Here is an 18,938-nt window from a genome sequence, read left to right on the forward strand (position 1 = left end):
ACATATAGCAATCGCAAATTCTGTCTGTCTGTAGGTCCCGGTTTTGCTACTTTAGGCATTTCCAGGTAAGCTAGGACGATGAAATTTGGCGGGCGTATCAAGGACGGACCAGATTAAATTAAATTGTCGTTTTCCCGATTTGACCGTCTGGGGGCGAGTGGGGGGCCGGTTAATTCAGAAAAAATGAAGCATTTTTAACTTACGAACGGTTGATTAGATCTTAATGAAATTTGATGTTTGGAAGGATATCGTGTCTCAGAGCTCTTATTTTAAATCCCGACCGGATCTGGTGACATTGGGGGGGGGAGTTGGGAGAGGAAACCTAAAATCTTGGAAAACACTTAGAGTGGAGGGGTCGGGATGAAACTTGATGGGAAAAATGGGGTAGTTGGGGGGAGGGAGGGTAATTCTGAAAAATTCGAAAAAATGAGGTATTTTTAACTTACGAACCGGTGATTGGATCTCAATGAAAATTGATATTTAGAAGGATATCGTGTCTCAAAGCTCTTATTTTAAAGCCCGACCGGATCTAGTGACATTGGGGGGAGGACCTAAAATCATGGAAAATGCTTAGAGTGGAGGGATTGGGATGAAACTTGGTTGGAAAAATAAGCAGAAGTCTTAGATACGTGATTGACATAATTGGAACGGATCCGCTCTATTTGGGGGAATGGGGGGGGGGTTAATTCTGAAAAATTAGAAAAAATGACGTATTTTTAACTGACGAAGGAATGATCGGATCTTCATGAAACTTCATATTTAGAAGGACCTCGTAAATCAGATCTCTTATTTTAAATCTCAACCGGATCCAGCGTCATTGGGGGGGGGGGAATCTTAGAGAATACTTAAAGCGGAGAGGTCAGGATGAAACTGGATGGGAAGAATAAAAACAATTCTAAGATACGTGACTGACATAACCGGACCGGATCCGCTCTCTTTGGTGGAGTTGGGGGGGGGGGGGTGGTAATTCGGAAAAATGAGGTATTTGTAACTTACGAACGGGTGATCAGATCTTAATGAAATTTGATATTTAGAAGGATCTTGTGCTTTAAAGCTCTTATTTTTAAATTCCGACCAGATCCTGTGACATTGGGGGGAGTTGGAGGGGAAACCGGAATTCTTGGAAAACGTGAAAATTGGGGTATTTTTATCTTACGAATAGGTCATCGGATATTAATGAAACTTGATATATAGATGGATCTTATGTCTCAGACGCTCCATTTTTGGCTCGAATTGGATCCGGGGACATGGGGGTTGGAGGGGAGAAACAGAAATCTTGGAAAATGCTCAGAGTGGAGAGATCGGGATGAAACTTGATGGGAAGAATAAGCACAAGCTCTGACATAATTGGAACGGATCCGTTCTCTTTGGAGGAGCTGGGTGGTTTTAATTTGGAAAAATTAGAAACACTGAGGTATTTTTAACTTAAGAACGGGTGACCGGATCTGATTGAAATTTGATATTTAGAAGGAATTCATGACTCAGAGCTCTTATTTCAAATCCCGAACAGATCTGTTGACATTGGGGGAGTTGGAGGGGGAAATCAGAAATCTTGGAAAACGCTTAGAGTGGAGGAATCGGGATGAAGCTTGGTGGATAGAATAAGCAAATGTCGTAGATACTTGATTGACGTAACCGTACTGGATTCGCTCTCTTTGGGGGAGGGGTAAGTGCTTTGGCAAGTTTGGTGCTTCTGGACGTGCTAGGACGATGAAAATTGGTAGGCGTGTCAGGGAGCTGCACAAATTGACTTGATAAAGTCGTTTTCCCAGATTCGACCCTATGGGGGGCTAAAGGAAGAGGAAAAATTAGAAAAAATGAGGTATTTATAACTTACAAGTGGGTGATTGGATCTTAATGAATTTTGATATTTAGAAGGACATCGTGACTCAGAGCTCTTATTTTAAATCCCGACCGGCATTAAGCCTCTGATCAAGGAGGCACACTCGTGCCTCTATAAAGAGGCGACACACGACAATGTTAAGTGATCTTCGGTTCCAATGGCCGCAGAGGGATGGGGAGGGATGCATTTCGTAGCCCGAGCTCCAACTAAGAAACCTGCCAAATTTCATCCCCCTCCAACTTTTCCTTCATGGGGAAAATCTGGCCGAAAGTTTCGACCCGTCAACCCCAGCCCCCCTTTAACGTTGTCCGATCGGGCTGAAATTCACAAGTTAAGGTCCCCTAGGGCCCAGGAGCTTATCCGCGAAATTTCAGCTCGATCCGATAACTCCTTCCCTGTTTTCCAGAAACCACGCATAGGCACTTAAATTTCATTTTCTTTTTTTTTCTCGACGCCTACAGGTCACAGCCGACATCGGATCTGGGTGTACGAGGACTCATTCGATGCAGAATTCTCCGAGTAATTTTCCTGGAAAGTTTCATAGGAAAATCTTAACCCCCCGAAAGTTTCGACCCCCCAACCCCACCCCCTTTTAACGTTGTCCGATCGGGCTGATATTCACAAGTTAAGGTCCCCTACGGCCTAGGAGCTTATCCGCGAAATTTCAGCTCGATCCGATAACTCCTTCCCTGTTTTCCAGAAACCACGCATTAGCTACTTAATTAACGCATTTTTCTCCATAAGAGCCCATGTTAATTTGAAATTTTTAAAAGTTATTGAGAAGTTATATTTATAAACATGCAAGTGATTAGCTCAGTCGGTAGAGCGTGGGACTTTTAATCCTCTGGTCAAGGGTTCAAGTCCCTGACGGGCGGTTTTTTTCACAACATCAAAATAAAAGTGTATAATTTTGATAACACCTGGACAGTTTATCAATTGAGAGATATTAGAATATTAGCTTCTTATGAGCAAAAGAAACATTTCTGTCATTCTACCCATTTTTTTCTATTTTATACAATGATTTAAAAGCGGGGGGGGGGCGGCAGCCACCCAAGTTCCTCTCCTAATTCCTGTACGAGGAGTACAGGAATTATTAAATTACATCCACCATGGATTGTAGAAAAACGTACAGAAATAATATGAAAAAAACTTCGTTTTCTTAAAGAGTTAAAGAGGCTGCGTCCCAAAGTCGAACCTTAAAACGTACAGGAATTAGAAGAGGCAGTTGGGGGGCTGCCGCCCCCCAAACCCCGAGCTTTTAAAGACTCATTTGTACAGGTTTTTTGTTTTTTGCTAACCCCCCGCTCTTGGCTTCGGAAAGGCCCTCTTTCAATTAACAAAAATTGAAATGAATGAATAATGGAATAACTTCGAAAAATGTTAAACACAAGAGGACAGGAGAACCATTGCGCCGAAACTAGTAATCAGTAACAATGAAGTCCCCCCACAAAAAAACTTGTACAAAAGAGTCTTTAAAAGCTCGGGGTTTGGGGGGCGGCAGCCCCCCCCCCCCCAACTGCCTCTTCTAATTCCTGTACGTTTTAAGGTTCGACTTTGGGACGCAGCCTCTTTAACTCTTTAAGAAAACGAACTTTTTTCATATTATTTCTGTACGTTTTTCTACAATCCATGGTGGATGTAATTTAATAATTCCTGTACTCCTCGTACAGGAATTAGGAGAGGTTTTCCTTTTAAATCAATCTATTGATTCTAGAATTTTGTTAGAGCTAATACTATATGAGCTCTTAGCTCTTCTGGCCTAATCACAAGTGCCATATGAGCTATTAGCTCTTGTTTTTATCATATCGGTGTCCTTACTTAGGAGAATATGAAGTAAAACCCGAATATCTATCAGAAAAACAGTGCTTAAGGGTTGGAAAAGTGTAGCATTTTGAAGCTCAATGTAGCCGTATTTATTTAGTACAGGTGTATTTCACGCCAAGCTGTCGCACAGGGTTTTCTTTCTTGACTAACGCTCACTTTGACCTTCTTTTAAGGCTGATTTATTGACAGGGGGAGTGTTTGGAATAGGAGAGGGAGCAAAGATAAACGTTTGACTCTCGCATCAGTATTTTTCATCTATTTGACCTTACAGTTACCGTAACTACTAATCTTTCGGAGGGGAGGGGACGTGTGCCTAAAACCGCCCCATGGACTAGCCCCTGCGTATCTAAGCTGGAGAAAGTGACTGTGCGTTGGAATATTTTTAATATGAGATTAATGGAGCCACTTACTAGCTCACTTGATTGCTTGGCTAATCAAATTGTCTTCTAGAGTGTCCATGTTTTAGAAATCTAAAGTAATTTGCCAAGCCACATTTTCTATGAAAAGCCAGATTATCACTTGCACACGTATGGTTTTAAAACACTCGAAGAAAACACGGTAAAATTCTAGTTAATTGACTTCTTTCTATCTCAGAAAGGGTGTAGGTTAGGAAAATGAAATTTTCAGGAATGAATCTGCAGACTAAAGTATGTCCTGGGAAGGTATTTTGAAGCAACTACCTCCACTCCTTCTCCCTCTAGAGGGCCCTGACCTTTGATGACCTTTGAAAATATGTGGTTTATAAAAGTGAAACTTTGCAAAATAGATCTTCTGCTTAATTAAAGTACAACAAAATAGTTTTCAGCTTCATAACTTTACTCAATTCCATTTTATAAGGCTTTAAAGATATGCAAATACATTTCTTAAATTTTGAAAAAAAAAACATTGATATGGCTCAAAATTCAATTCAAATAACAGGAATTGCATTTTCAGAACTAAGGTAGAGAAAAAGCAACTAGTAACTAAAAATTAAAGTAAAATGTTGTTTTGTCAAAATTTCAATAGGTATAGACCTGTCATGTAGGCAAATTTCAGGGCCCTATGGAGGGAGAAGGAGTGGAGGTGGATACTTTAAAATACCTTCCCGGGGCATACTTTAGCCTGTAGACACATCCCTGAAAGTTTCATTTTCATAACCTAAACCCTTTCCAAGATAGCAAGAAGTCAATTAACTAGAATTTTACCGTGAGAAAACACTATGTATTTCCAGCCATTTAGACGCTAAAATTAAGACGCTAAAAAAACTTGGATTTGATTTCCCTGGACGGCCTAAATAATTTACCACTACCTGCATTTCTGGTAAGAACAAACTGCAGTTTTTTGGATGTTGGTCTATTAAGCCTCAAGTACAATGGGCGAGTTTACAAGCTGGCAGTAGGATGCTAAAGACGGGTACAGAGTCTACACCCTTATTTGAGCATTAAAGCCACAACCTATATCCAATTTGGGCCATTGACCTACTTAAAGACAGATATCCAACGCTTACATAATTTTCATAATTCGTGTCTGGGCATGATTACCAAGGTAAATCCTATGACAATTATATGAATAATTCTTTTTAGTGGGGTTGAATGAAACCGGTTTGCATATTTATAGGAATTCTACATAAGTGAATATAAAGCAAGAATTTTAAATATATTATATTAAAAGGCACCGAGAATAGAATTTTAATATCATTTAAATAAAAAAAAACTAAATAAAAAAAAACTGAGACACTCTTTGTCCCAGTGTGTTTGTATGTGTTTTTGTCTCTCTCTCGCTCTCTGAGCCTGTGTGTCTGGGTGAGTTTTTGCTTGTCCCAATGTCTGTCTTTGTCTGTTTTTATGTCCGAATCAGTTTGTTTGTATGTGTTTTTGTCTGTCTCGAAATTCTACATTAAGTGAATATAAAGCAGAAATTTTAGACGTATTATATTACAAGGTGCCAAGAATAGAATTTCAACATCATTGAAATAAAAAATAAGCCCCCTCCCCCCAAAAAATGTAATTACAAATATGATTTTTCTAGAACAAAAAATCACGAACATCATATGTCTAGCATTTTCATTTTGTATTTCAAAAATATCACAAGTGATTTTTTTGGAAATTTTTTGCAGTGGTGAACATGGTTTTTGGATTTTTTTTTCGATGCGGCCATCCCCGTGATACTCTGTGTTTGGTAGTTGAGAGTACATGGTTTCATTGTAAGTTTTGATCAATATTAATTGTACATTGGAAGGATTAACACTTGCATCATATTTTATTTAAGTCATGATAAAATATTCCAAGAAAGTATGTGTATATGATAAAGTTATCGTTGCGTTGAATGCTGTCAACGACAAATATTTGAACTGTAAAACAGGTACTAGTGATAAGACTATTGGATATGTATGCGTGCGTTGTCATGACAGTGAGCCGGTTAGGAATCTTTGGACTACCAAAACAATTAAACATTGCTGATGGTGGATAACGAGAGTGAGATATCCGAGATGACACCACTGACAGAGAATGCAAACATAAAAATAATAGTCGATGATGAGTGATAACTTCTTACTCGTGCTTGTGGTAACACATTACCTGTCGAAAGATCCTATCAGCCCCGTTCTGGTATTAACATTTAAATGAAAGCAAAGATAAAAAGAAACGCCTACTGCTGCACAAATATCATAAACCATATCTTGTCTACGTACCAGATCTGTTACCCGTGTAAAATAATGTGGTAATAGACAGTGTAATCGAAAGTAGAATAAAAAGGTTATTAGCATACAATATAACAACGGGGTATAAAAATGATTTGATCGAAAACAAAGTGCATGTGAACATCATTACTACCATTAATGTATATCAACAGATATAATCAATGAACCCAATAACACCAATGATGAAATATCTGATAAAATTGTAGCCGCCACAGTGTTAAAACTCGTGTATGACCCCAAAATGGAATAAGTGTCAACGTCAAGAGAAAACATGAGGAAATTTAATATGGATTGGATTCAAAGTAAATGTCACTATATGTCGTTATTTTAATAAAAATGCATTACTTTGCTATATTTCTATTATTTTAGAGTATGCTAGCAAGTAGAACGTTTAGAATTTTTATTAAAAGGCCGGAGATGTAAGAAAAACATTTTCAGAGACCTAGATACTACTAGCAGGCTCATAGAGGGTTTACTAGAAACTCAGATAGGCAACAGGGATTTTACTGACGTCTGAGAGAGACGATCTGGATTTTCAACCAAAATCCACACAGATAAGCAAATACCCGCCCAGACACACAAGCCCAGAGTGTGTGAGAGAGAGAGAGACAAAAACACGTAAATACACACAGATTCAGAAGGACACTAGAACAAGCAAACATCTACCTAAAGACAAACGCACAGAGATTGAGAGAGACAAAAACACGTACAAATACACAAATTCAGACAAAACAACAAAAAAACAAAGACAGACACTGAGAGAAGCAAACACCCGCCAAGACACACGGGCACAAAGAATGACAGAGACAAAAACCCATACAAACACACAGATTCAAACATAAAAACAGACAAAGACAGACACTGGGACAAGCAAAAACCCGCTCAGACACACAGACACAGAGAGTGAGAGAACAAAACACATAGAAACCCACAGATTCAGACATACAAGAAAAACAAAGACAGACACTGAGAAAAGCAAACACCCGCCAAGACACACAGGCACAGAGAATTAGAGAGACAAAAACCTATACAAACACACAGATTCAGACATAAAAACAGACAAAGACAGACGCTTGGACAAGAAAACACCCGCCCAGACACACAGGCGCAGGGAGTGAGAGAGACAAAAACACACAGGTTGGGGCCGACCATTTTGTGCTTTCGGGCACCCACTCCTGTTTATCTTCCCCAGATTTCTCCAGGTACCCATTAAAGCTGGTTCGATTGTGGCTGAGCTTATAGTATCAAGCCATTGACTCTGTTCAATCCGAAGAATCAGCCACACCAAGACTTGATCTCCTGTCCTTACGGACAAAGCGTTTCAAATCTAGTATGCTAACCACTCGGCTAGATGCTAATGCTACTTACAACTCACTGCAGCACCGATCCACCTGAAGCCAATGCAGCTACGAACGCTCCTCCTCCATCCCAATCTATTCAGCGCCTCCTTCTTTAACTCCACCCCCAGGAAGTCTCCATTTCCCTTCATTCTTTCCTAATGACATCCTCCCACCGCAAATGGGGACAACCTGCTTTTCGTTTTGCCCTAGGCGGTTTGCCTAAAAGGGCAATCTTTAACAACCTTCAATCGAAGAGCGTTTTATAAGCAGCTAACGGAGCGAGTACACCGGAATAGGTTACGAGCTGCTTGTGATAAGACTGGCTTCTAGCTTGTAAACTCGACTCGTGTACTTGTGTCTTTGCCGTTTGTTAAGAATATGAAGCTTTTCATTACGACTTTTTTGGAGTTCAATCTTGTGACAGTAAGCCATATTGTACGGGACATGATGCCTAAAATTAGGCCGAATGTATCACTCTCAGCTTCTACAAAACATTTTGGCAATCTCTTAATACTGTTTTTGTCTACAATTGATTTGAGTCTATTTATATTTTGTTTTTTCTTACTCTGCGATCTTGTATTTCTTATAACCCCCTTTTTTATTTATTGTTTAAATGTTTCATGTACCCTTACCTTTCTTTCCATATATGGTGCCAATAGAAGAGGAGCATTGACTCCCTAGGTTCCCCCCCCCAATATCTTGAAAAAATATATTTTTTGGTATTTTCTTTGAAAAATCCTTTTTTTTTATTTGTCGTTGGAAAGGTCCGAAAATTTCAAAAATTGCCCCCCCCCCCCTCTGTATTTTGAAAAATACATTCTCCCCTCCCCAACCCATATTTATTTTACGTTTAATTTGTTATGAATAAATGTTATCGTCATTATGGCTTTTACAGATGGTTGGCCGAGTAAAAACAGCTTTTTGCTCATTGGGTTCGACTTTTCCTGAAATTAAATATATAAAAAGTCTTGTAAACTGAAAGTAAGGATTAACGTCACTACTTAAAACGAACAAAAGTTAGTATATGAGTGGGCCTGCCCCTTTCTCAACCCTCACTCTTTAAAGTCTAATAGTTATTTTAAAATATTTCTCATTCAAGTTGAACGGCCTTTGTGGTTGAGCACTTTCTTAAATAATTGTGACAAAAGTCAAACTTCAGCGTCAAAAGCGAGTGTTGAAGAAGGGAGAGCCCCTGTTAGTTTTAAGTTTTGATGTTGATATTTATTTTCAGTTTAAAAAAAATTAGTTTAATTTCTGATCGTTTTTCAAATCATGCCAGGAAATCCCCCTCCCCGTGTAAAGTTTCCTTTGTAAAATTCACCCCAGAAATTCTTCTCCACAAGGAAATTTTCCCCATGGAAAGTTTAACCCCGCGAAAAATCCCCTTCTCCAGATGTATATTTTCAAATAACAAACACTACATGTGAAGAGTAGGCAAATTCTATAATTTATAGTCCTTTCCCCGGGTACTGAGGGGTCTTGTCACCCCCCTGTAGGCATAGTTATTGGACCATTTAACTATGCTGAAAGTTTGACTGGATGTCTTTGTAGAAAAAGAGGCGTGGTAGGAGGGCTAGTTGTCCTCCGATTTTTTGATCACCGGAAAAAGGGAACTAGAACTTTTGATCTCCGATCGAAGAATGCCCTACCCCTGATCTTCTAGGACAATTTCTTCGGTACGACCAATCCTGGAGAAAAATTAAATGAACAAACAAACATATACCCTTGATAATTCTTCTGACAAAAAACATAAAATTCCAATTTTTTGTGGATAGAAACTTGACATCTCTACACTAGTTTTCCGACATGGTTAATCTGATTGTATGATTTTCAACACGATCTGCTGACTTTTCTGCGGGGGGGGGGGGTCCCTCTTTTTCAAAAAGCAGGTAAATTTCCCCCATCTCTTTGCTTTCGATGGGTAACATTACAGTGAATAAATTTTATATATTCAGAATCATCATAAAAACCAATTCTTTTAATATATCATTGGCTGTCAAAATTCCGTCTTTAAGAGTTTTTAGTTCAGTAAATTTTCACAGACTCTTTGTTTGCGATGGGTAACATTTCACTTAATAAATCTTATATATTCAGAACCATCATACAAAGCCAATTCTTTTGATATATCGATTGCAATCAAAATTCTGTCTTTTAGAGTTCCAGTTACTATTGGGCCAAGTCGCTCCTTACAGTTTGAAACGTACCACGTAAATGTACCGTACCACGAACTGTTTGAAAAAAAATTAATTATGCCTGGGAGACGAAAGGAGACGAAAGCAGCAAAAAAAAAGTCAAAAGCACGAGTCAACGCCTGAAATAGCCATAATGAAGACACGGCTTAATAGAAAAATGGTTGTAAATTGCCTAGTCTTGAGTATCCTAGATCCTTTATAAATACGTTATTGCCGAGATTGAATAGGACTAGGGGCAATTTCTAGAGTAAACTAAAACCACTTTAGGGAACTGGAAACGATCATCCGTAATTGCAATAAGGAACGATATTACACTGTGTATATGAAATTTGTTAGGCCTATGTCGACATATTTAATAAAGCAGTATGTGGAAAAATGTAGTGGATGAAATGTGAAAAATGGATAGGGCTCTGGAGGGCTGAAAAGCTTTATCCTCTTTAATAAATCTTAGTTGAAAGGGGGGAGGGTAACTTTTCCAGTGTGAAAAGACAAATTGGAACATTGGGGAAGGAGGCAATGGAGTGCATTAAAAGTGGATTGGCCCTAGGAAACCACTTGGGGAGTGGTTTGAATAATACATCAACCCCTCTCTTTGCCGTTATCAGCAATTGCAATTCTTTGGAATCGAATTTTAAACTGTACAACATAAAAAGAGGCAAGGTATTTTCCTCTCCTCTTCTTTAGATAAAATGGAAAATTTGTTTCCTTATTCATGGGCTTATTGATGGCGATAATGCCAAGGGAAACTTTAACAAAAGCAGGAAATAAACTGTTTGGTGTCATTAAACGAACATGTACTCAATTCAACAATACATTTTGCACTAATAAGTTCACGAAAACTGAAGGGGGGGGGAATGTAGTTTTCAAAATCCGGGCGGGGATATTTTTCGATTTCTCTATGAAAACACAAATAAAAGTTATTTTTAGGTGGACCCCCCCCAATAAATGGTGTATTTTCGAAGTCTATGGGTAAAATCCCCTCCCCCCACTTGATGCCACCGACTGCGTGCATTTTTTCTGTATATGTTGCCTAAACGACAGAAGTAGGCCTACATATTCCCAAAAACTGAGAGGGAGGGGGCGGTAAGAAGGAAAAATGCCAGGAGATTGGACACCAGAAACAATAAGCTTCTTGAATGCAAAAATATGATTATTTTAACACGTTCCTAATTTTATTGAAGGGTGGGTGTTTTTTCAAATTCCTTAACAAAATAAAATCCGTATGCAGCCCATACAGGTCAGTTGTCAAAATGTTAGTTTCAAGATCATTCCTAATAAATAAGAAAAAAATACGGTAGGTAAACAGACACGTGTATATGAATTTATTTAAGATGGCTCAGGGTAATTTATATGGAACATAAATAAACGTGAAAAACTTCGAGATTTGTTAGGGATAGGCTTCTTCCACACGCACTTTTTAATAACAATCGACAAAAATCGAATTTATAAAATATAAAACATTCGGAATCTTCCGAAAATTGTGTCCAAATGGCTACTATAACTAGGTCGAATCTTCCTAATGCTTACTAGATGGTAAGGTGGGGCAAATGCCCTCCCCAGATATTCCAGGGGGCCCAAGCTTCCACCACAAAGGGCCCTTTGCCGGCCATAATAATTACACTATTTGCTATTAACCATTGTAAACTTTGAAAGTAGGTTAGACACCTAACAGCATCTTTCAATGTTGTTTGTATTTTTCATATGATTTGCGAAAGTTAACGACTACCTACAAGCTGGCTAAGTTAGATCAAGAATTGTTTGAAAAATAGTGTAAAATTTAAAAACCTATGAATATTTAGAAAATTCTGCTTCTTTTGAATATTTTAGACAGTTCCCCTAAAAGCCGAATTTAGGCTTTTAAACACCAAGAAATGTCTTGACAATTGAAGTTTTAAATTCAAATATCGTTAGCTAAAATCCTCAAGCTTAGAAGTATAGAATACTGCTTATAGAAAATGGTACGAATTATTCTTCGTAGCAAATTTCTTAATAGGAAATTATTCGTAAATAGTTCGTAAGATTCAAAACTTCTCACATACTTTTAGAATGCAACTATTTGGGAAATATATAAAATATTTAACATAATCAAGGCCATCATGTGTTCATGTTTTTCTGTATCCAAAGAAAAAGAAAATATAACATGAGCTTAATGCATTTTTAGCCCTATTGTTATAAAGCTGATGATTCAGCCGGGTAAGTTGAAAAAACCTGCACATCAATGTGGACAGGAAAATTTTTAATTCAGGAAGAGAAATCTATGTTTTCAAAAAAAAAATCAATTAGTTCATCTGACTAGGGTAAACGAAATGTACAACCTGAGAAATTTCGTTAAGAAATTGGAACCCCTTTTGTTGGAACTGTTTCATTATAAAACTGATGATTCAGCCGGATATGACGAAAAAATTGAGAAATCGATACTATAACGATGGAAATCTGGGGAGCATCTATTGAAGAGTCGTTTGAGACATTTATTCAGACGAAATGGGCCCCAGTTCTTGGATAATGAGCCAAATTACTTCCGAAGACTGACATTAGTCGAAGCTTTAAAAGAAAGAAGGGGCAACCTACAAATCGAGAATCCACGCCTTGGAGCATAAATTACAATGCTAGAGTCCCGTGCCTGCTTACGGTTGTACCGGGGGATTTTCTGTCTCTGAATATCTCCTCTTTATGATATTGTAAAAAGATTTTAGTTGTGTCAAAGCCCAGAAATATATTTTGCCGGCTAATTACTCTTAAATTTACCCCGTTTCCTCCAATTTTACCACAAATTTGTCCAATATGAAATCAAATGCGTTTTGGCCGAGTGTCTCTGCTTCGTGCGGTACTACATATGTCCTCGCCTTAGTGGTAGATCTCGGCCAAAACGCATTAGACTGACATACTGACATTCCGAAGACTGACATTAGTCGAAGCTTTAAAAGAAAGAAGGGGCAACCTACAAATCGAGAATCCACGCCTTGGAGCATAAATTACAATGCTAAAGTCCCGTACCTGCTTAGTGTTGTACGGGGGAATTTTCTGTCTCTGAATATCTCCTCTTTAGGATATTCTAAAAGTTTTTTAGTTGTGTCAAAGCCCAGAAATATATTTTGCTGGCCAATTACTCTTAAATTTACCCCATTTCTTCAACAATCACCCCTTCCCAGTGGCGTTAATTCACAAAAATATAACGTGGGGATAAAAACCACTTTTCTAAAATATAGGATGGGGGACTTAATTGTTTTTCTATTTTTTAAATAAAATACAAAAAACACATTTTTCAATCAAATTACCGAAAAAAAAAGTATTCAAAACATAGGGGTAGAATGCTTCCATGCCTCTATCCTCAATTGATGTCACTGAATCCTCCTCCATTGAATGCACAATGTTTTCTTAAACCCATTGTACATTTAACCTATCTTCATAACAGTCCCTGATCCAAGCTTGTAAGTCATTATATGATGTTCGTAATAATATAATCTTAAACTCCCAATGAAGGCATTTTGGATCTGAATCCCGTAAGGAATGATGTTCAGTGCCGTATTCGGGCATGTATCGTTTAAACTCTTAGCAAATTAAAAATAACGATATTATTAAGTCATTTAAAAGAAGCAAATTCACTGACATAATATGGCAATATCCAGCTGCAAACGCACAAAAATTTGAAAAAAGATAATTTGTAATCTCATAGATAAGCAAGTAATAAAATCTAATATTAAAACATAATAAAGTATTTACATCCTTGTCCCAGGTTCTTAATACATTTTTACTCCCTGATAGTTAAATCCAACAATTTCAAAATTATATTGAGTCGCTAGTGGTCCCACAGCAAATGTTTTAATGCAGTGACATTCTCAGGGTTGCCCCAGTAAGCCCCGTAATTGCCCCATGAAGAACGAATCCTCATAGTAATCAAAACTTAAAAATGTGTTTTGAAAAAAGTTATCAAGTTAGGGAGAATCACCAATCTAACTTGATTCAAGATTGGTAACCATTATTTTACTTAATCTTAATGATATAAGTTTGTTGCGAAAACAGGTTTAGGACAATTTAAAAAAAAAAGCCTGATGCCCCACAGAAATGGTGCCTGATCGAAATGAAAACTACGCCATTGAAATCACCATAGCCAAAGACCCTATTTAGAAAAATTGAAGTCACCCATATTGACCAATAAGGAAAATAACTTTTTTTGCGAGAGAAGCAATGATGTGCTTCTTTTTATTCTTGTTTTTTTTTTCTGACACCACTAGTGGGGTGCTAAAACATTATGATGAGACGTTTAAGGCCTCATTAAAAAGAAATTTGTTATATCTACTTTGTTTTTTATAAATACAGAATATAATATTAAAAAATCTAGAAATCTGCATCTTCATGTATAAGATGATACAACCCCGTGTATATTTTGAACACCTATTCTTTTCACTGCTAATAGGGAATTGAAGCATCGAAGAGAGATGTTTAAGATCTATCGTAGATATAACAAGAAATTGCTATACCTACGTCCTTTTTGTATGTAACAAGATAGCGTTAAAAAAAAAATTGTGAAAAACTGTATCTCCGCAAACTTCAATAAACTGAAGCATCAAAAATTGAAATAACCGTTTTAAAAATGTGAAAAAAACTATGTGGAGCCGCAGTTAGGGTGTAAAATATTATCCATAAAAAACGTGTGTATTGTTTACTTTATAACCATATCAGTTAAAAACGTCTAGTCAAAATTAGTCTAATCAAACCAGTAGTCCATCATAAGCTTTCCACCCTAATTTGATCGATGCTTTGGAAGAAAAAAGTTTTATGAAGATCATTAACATCTGTGTTCAACAGCTCTTATCATTAGTAAAACAAACCTCTAAATGTTAAACACGATTCCACGTGTTTTTGGCTTAACACCAAATACTTAGGAACCAATACATATTTGATAAATAGCAAGTAAAACGCCTCGCTGTGCAAACAGGACTGCTAAGCTTGAAAATTCAAATAAATTTCTCAAACTTCGTCCTCGAGGTATTTTCTCGAATTTTTTCATGTCAAGTTACAAGTAGAAATGTTCTTATAAGTGGTATTACAATGGGGTGTTATGCGTGCGATGTTGAAGGAGCAATATTACCGACGAATCTCAAATTTTCTTGGAAAAAACTCAATAAAAAACCTTTAGAATATGCTTGGGTGAAAATATGACATGAATTGTGTGGAGTATCTCCAATTTCCAATTATACATTTTGACGGCTTATTTTGATTCTGGAACGTATGAAAACAAGAAAGGAAATAGTAAATGAAAAGAGAAAAATCAAATAGGTGGAAAACGAGGATTTTGTCAGCCAGTAGCAAAATATGAAGATGAATATCAAGAAAATATTTCGACAAGAACCTCTGCCAAGTCGTCCTCAGTGCTCAAAAAAGTTTTTTTCTCTTTTCATTTATTATTTCCTTTCTTGTTTCCATACGTCATGCATAGCCAGTATGGTATCAGCAAGTATTTGATTCTGGAACATGCATAATCAGAATGACGAAGAATTTCTCAAGAGCCGCACTTTTACGACAAAAGAGCTGCGTGCGGCTCGCAAACCGCAGTCTGCTCACTGCTGTTCTACTGGAAATTTTTAGGGAGGAATCTAGCGAAAAATTAACTATGTGTTAGGAAAACAATCTTTCAGTCTGCTCACCGCTGTTCTACAGGAAGTTTTTAGGGAAGAATCTAGCGAAAAATTAACTATGTATCGGAAAAAATTTCTAGTCTGCTCACCGCTGTTCTACTGGAAATTTTTAGGGAAGAATCTGGCGAAAAATGAACTATGTGCTAGGAAAAAATCTTTCAGTCTGCTCACCGCTGTTCTACAGGAAGTTTTTAGGGAAGAATCTAGCGAAAAATTAACTATGTATCGGAAAAAAATTCTAGTCTGCTCACCGCTGTTCTACTGGAATTTTTTAGGGAAGAATCTGGCGAAAAATGAACTATGTGTTAGGAAAAAAATCTTTCAGTCTGCTCACCGCTGTTCTACAGGAAGTTTTTAGGGAAGAATCTAGCGAAAAATTAACTATGTATCGGAAAAAATTTTAGTCTGCTCACCGCTGTTCTACTGGAAATTTTTAGGGAAGAATCTGGCGAAAAATGAACTATGTGTTAGGAAAAAAATCTTTCAGTCTGCTCACCGCTGTTCTACAGGAAGTTTTTAGGGAAGAATCTAGCGAAAAATTAACTATGTATCGGAAAAAAATTCTAGTCTGCTCACCGCTGTTCTACTGGAAATTTTTAGGGAAGAATCTGGCGAAAAATGAACTATGTGTTAGGAAAAAAATCTTTCAGTCTGCTCACCGCTGTTCTACAGGAAGTTTTTAGGGAAGAATCTAGCGAAAAATTAACTATGTATCGGAAAAAAATTCTAGTCTTCTCACCGCTGTTCTACTGGAAATTTTTAGGGAAGAATCTGGCGAAAAATGAACTATGTGTTAGGAAAAAAATCTTTCAGTCTGCTCACCGCTGTTCTACTGGAAATTTTTAGGGAAGAATCTAGCGAAAAATGAACTATGTGTTAGGAAAAAAATCTTTCAGTCTGCTCACCGTTGTTCTAATGTAAATTTTTTGGGAAGAATCTAGCAAAACATTACCTATGCATCCGAAAAAAAACTTTTACTGCATATAGTTTCCCACTACATGGAGACCCAAAATGCCTCCGTGAGGCTTTTTGAAATCTAAACAATTTTCTAATGTCAAGACCTCCACTAAGGTTAGATTTTAATTTCTCCCATTGCACTACTTAGGATACATCACCCGTATGGTGGAAGAGTATCGTCCCCGGGACGGTACTCGAATGGGAGCCAGAGAGAACCCGAAGAAAAGGAAAACCGAAAAATACACTTCTTCGCACATACCAGTGGAACGTAAAGCAAGTCCATATGATAGTCCAACCCTGGTTGGAAGACGTCTGGGTAGTAGCAGAGAGATGACTAGTGCCTCTTTCTGCATGTCTTAGGTGATTATAATGGCATAGGAGGAACTAAGTTCAAAGGTATGGCTAATCCCCTTCGTACCTACATTACGGTCTGGAACGCTCTGTCGACCCATATCAGGAAGTGCCATTTCGTTGTTATTTTAATACAATTGTCGAACCTTTATGCGGAAGCAATTCGATGTTTTCTTAAAAAGGTTGGCATACAGAGGTGGTCAGTATAGAGTTAAAAAAAAAAACATATTGATCCTCCCTTTTTAGTGGCGTCAATAAACAAAAATCCATAGGAGGGAGGGCAAATTGTATTTTTTTAAATTTAAAGGGGCAGCTTTGTCAATTTTAAAATTCATTCAATGACAATACACTAAAAGACATGTCAATGAAAATACTCCCAACAAACTATTTTTGAATTCTATGTAGGGCAAACAACCTTAGGGTAAGTGCCCCCAGGCCCCTCCAATTGACGCCACCGCTTCCACCCATTTTTACAGTTGGCTGAACCTTTAGTAGCACTAGCAACTTTTTGCACATGTGTTTATATGAATAAGAAACTATCTCATCTAATCCTCCCAAAATGTGGATTATGAATTCTTTGTCCTGAGGAGCTTGCATGCTTCTTCTGCGTTCCACTGTGTTTGGAGATTAAGATCTTTGCTGTCCCCCATAAAGTTTTCGCATCTTTTGATTATTTTCTTACTACTCTTGTCACCCCATTCGAGGACGTTCTGCCTTTCATTTGGACTAAACTTGTTTGTCAAAAAATACTATTTTGGGTTTTGAACACGCTCACAATGTTCAGTCCATCTCTTTTTAAAATCTTTGATCACTAGTTCCACTCCCGTTCATTTAACTGGGACCCAGCCGCCATGACGCTTTACGCCCAGTTTCTTAACACGCCCCATCAACATTTTGCTATTATGCCATCTGGTTACTCTTGTTCTCGTAAAAACTATCACCAAAAAAATGTTTTTTTTTTTTTTTTTTTTTTTTTTTTTTTTTTTTTTTTTTTTTTTTTTTTTCCTATGCCACCGATCTCGGCTTATTCCTGGAAACTGGTAAGTGTCTAACCTGTGCTGTTTTTACGGAAAGTGTGACCTCAGGCCGGATTGATGAATATGACATTACATTTTGGAAAGCTCCACAGAACTCTTGCCTGGGGCCAAAAAGGATGGTTTTTGCTTGTCCACGAGCCAGAGCCTATGGTGTGCGAAGTGAAGTGGAGTTATATAGCCTATGTCAGAGAGGAGTATCTGAAGTTGTGCAGCCAAGCTTTCGTTTCATCAAACCATGTTTCTGCTTTCGAGTGGAAAGCTCCGTTCTAGCAGGCAAGCAGGCAGGCACCACTTTCAAATTGAAGATAGAGTAAAATCTATAAGTGTTAAATATATGCGGCAGTTACCCGGCCCCACAGCCAATATATCTTCTTTGAGTGATAAATAGAAAAATTTACAGAAGCAAAAAAGTGGCATTTTCCCACGGGTCCGAAAGTGCTGCCGGGATTTCGGCTGGGTTTATCATTTATATTTTCGGACTTGGGATTGAGGTAGAGAAATGTTATCAGACCAGTTTGGTTCCAGTGGTAAGACATGCAGGGGACTTGTAAGTAATAATCGTCTGTTAGGCTACAATTATCTTCAGTGAAGAGGGGTTTGTAACTTTTGCTAGTTGGTGTAGCCTATCCATACTCACTGTAACCTAGAATTAAGCGTTTACGCAACGGGTACAAACGATAACGTAAAACAACGAGGCAGTTTCGTAATAATTAATAGAGTGTCATCTTTGGCATTTTGATTCTGAAAAGTTGCGGATAGCTTTATAATACCATCTAGATCATATAAGATACTGTTTCAAGTTTTCATCTGTCACGATGTCTACAATTAAAAAGGATAAACTTCAACTGACTGCAAAGTCAATTTAGTCCCTTCTTTCTCTTTTGTTACTGTTGTTTTTTTTCAACGCTGAGGAATAGCCTTTGATCATGTGATTACTGATCGCGTTCTTCTTTGAACATAAATTTTTAAAAGCTTCGATAGGCTGACAACTTCAGCGTTTAACCGATAGCAAAGAAATAAAACCAAAGTGTTGCTCTCGCGACACTTTATTCGGCGAAGCCGGAGAAAGGTTGCCGCAACA

Source organism: Artemia franciscana, chromosome 9, assembly GCF_032884065.1.
Source record: "Artemia franciscana chromosome 9, ASM3288406v1, whole genome shotgun sequence".
Lineage (NCBI taxonomy): Eukaryota > Metazoa > Arthropoda > Branchiopoda > Anostraca > Artemiidae > Artemia > Artemia franciscana.